Raw genomic sequence first — 2,882 nt, 5'->3', positions numbered from 1 at the left:
ATATTACATCAATAAAGCATCTATTAAGTGACTCCCATGTTAGGATTGTTCATGGACCTAAGTTACCAAATTGTTTATTTGTTTGTTTGATTTTGAGAGCTGCCTCATAGCCCTAGAGAGAATAGCAGAATGGAAAATGGCTGCTATTCATTTGCCCAATTTATCCGTACATGTTGGTGAGGAGAAAAGGCCACTACCTCAGACTGGAACAGCTATGACAGCATCCTCCCCCCAGCCCCTCCCCAGGGAAGAAGGCAGCGATGCTAGAAGGGTCAGAAGCACCAGGAGCACATCGAGTTGTCTAGGGAACTTTTGAAAAATACTGATACCTGGGCCCTTCCCGCAGAGATTCAAGTTCAGCTGGCCTGGGCTGAGTCCTGTGCAGAGGAATTTTTAAAAATAATCCCAGGTAAATCTGATGTGCAGCCAGAGTTGAGAACCTCTGACCCAGATTAAGGGTTTGTAATCCTAATTTACAGGCAAGATTTATTCAGCCATTTTATTTTTCTTATATGCATGCATACAAGTCCTTTGGTTGTTATTCAGCCATTTTAGACTTCTGGCAATCTTCAGAATTCTCACCAGTGAAGCTAATATGAGGAAGAAAACAAGGTTACCATAGCTGGTCCCCAAAAGCACGATGAAATAGTAAAGCTCTCATTTCTCACATCACACAGAGCAGAAACTGGAGCATGCCACTCCGTGACTCTAAGGCTTGGGAGAAGGAACCACAATGAGCCCAGGCTCAGCCTGGCATGGCCTCCAGGATGCCAAAAAAGTAATTAAACTCATGCCAGCAGGAGAAGGACGGAGACTGAACTGGAAACATAGCCTCTGGGTGCCACTATTACATCCCAGGATTCTCTTTACAGAAATCTTCAAATACTTCCTTGGGAAAAGTGTGACCCGGGCTGTTTGTTATTCACAATCTTCCCTCACTGTGTTCAGCTTCTAAGGGAGAAAGATGCTTCTTAATGTGGCAGCTCTTGGGTTTTCCTTTGTTGTAGAGAATCCACAGTTAATGTATAGGAGATTTTTTTTAATGTAAAGACCATAGAGATTCCACGTTGGAAAAAGAACAACAAAGGGGGTGGAGGGAAGAAGAAGCTGTATGGACCAGATAGTAGAGGGGATTTCAGAGAGCTGGAAAGTGATAGTGGGAGAGATTTTCAGAGATCTGTTGCCAACTGTGTAAAGAGTACTGGGGAAGCAGCAGTGGGGAGAAGCAATGGTTAAGATGTTAGATAGGCATTAAAAATGCATTTCCTCTTTGGTTTTTCTCAAGAGACCAAGTAAAGCTGTAAATTACTCATCATGGATGTTGGCTGCTGACCTAGATTTCTTTGGATGGATGCCTCGCAGTAACTGGATCACATGAGGCCCTGACTTAAATTAAAAGTATTGAGAGTAGATACAACACAGAGAAAGTGAGTTAAAATTAATTATTAATATCTGGAGAAAGATTAGAGAGGCTATCACATTTATAAAGCAAGAACTGGTTGTTAAGAAACAAACTCATTTTAAGATTAAAAAAAACTCTCTAACTGTAGAACAAGTTTTTCTGAGTGATCCTCTTAGAACACAGTGTAAAGGGGAACAAAGGAGCTGAACACGTGAAAGTTAAGAGAACAAGCACAGAAGCATCGGCATTGATCTAATGAAAGTTCCCGAGTGGCTAAAGAGAATAGAGGGAAGGGGAATAATAAAAGAAATGAGATCAAAATGCCCCAGACGTAAAAAAAAAAAAAAAAAAAAAAAAGACACAGTTTTCATATTTAAAGAGTCAATCACAGGCCAAATAGGATCAGTTTACATTTTTTATCTGAATCTATTACAGTGAAATATCAGCACACCAAGAACAAAGAAAAAATCCTTAACATTTCCAAAGAGGAAAAACATATTGCCTTCAAAAGAACTAGAATAATATTATTCTCCGAATTCTCATCACTGCCTCTAAACGCTGTAAGAAAGAATGTAGCTTCGACGATCAAGAGTGAAAACAGAATAAAGACATATTCAGACATGCAAAGAGTCAAAAAATGTACCCTCCCAAACCCTTTTCAGGAATTTGGAGAATGTGTTCCAGCGTGTTACTGTGTAAGCCTAGAAAGAGAAAGACATAATATTAAAGAAACAGCAAGTAGAACCAGGAAAATAAGAAGAGGAAATAATTTCAGGACAGCAGCTGCACAAATAACCTGGATGGATACCAAGCCAGTTGAAACAGGGGAAGGAGGCTCCCAGAGAAAACTGTTTGAGAACAAAATCCAACCCAGCAAATGCTGCATCAAAAAAATAAAAATAAAGAGCTCAAAAACGGTACGGCAGTCGTGAAATGACTGGTGAAGAACATTGTACCGATACACATGTAGCGCGCACACTACTAACACTAGTAAACAACTGAAAGTTGGGATTATAAAATAGAACGCGAATTTCAAACACCTTGGTGAAGTCAAATGAAGCATATAACAAAAACATGAAAGGCAGAAACATGCAGAGGAAAACCAAGAAAAAAAAAGAAAGAAAAAAAAAAACAAGAAAAGAAGAAAAAAAAACATGAAAGGCAGATTTTCTATATCTGGCGATAGTGGAGTAACTTGCTTGCATACCAAGTCTCAGCAAGTACAACCAGAAAAACGAGGTAAGGTATTTTTTAAAATCTGTTTGAAGGCATCAGAGCCAATTCAATGAGGGCTTTGAGAGCCAAGATTTAAAAAAGAGATGAGAAACACACAAAGATGAGACCAACGTTCATTTCTGGCTGCTTTTCCCTCCAAGGCATTTACTGATTCTAAAAAAGCAGCTGAAAGGCTGAGAGGCTTAGCAGAAGCGATGACTCATAGACCGAGGAGCTGAGCAGTGTTTCCAATAGTCTCCAAGGG

Source organism: Myotis davidii, unplaced genomic scaffold (genome assembly GCF_000327345.1).
Source record: "Myotis davidii unplaced genomic scaffold, ASM32734v1 scaffold2301, whole genome shotgun sequence".
NCBI classification, from domain to species: Eukaryota; Metazoa; Chordata; class Mammalia; order Chiroptera; family Vespertilionidae; genus Myotis; species Myotis davidii.
The sequence above is the reverse complement of the archived record's forward strand: the minus strand, read 5'-3'. Positions refer to the sequence as shown.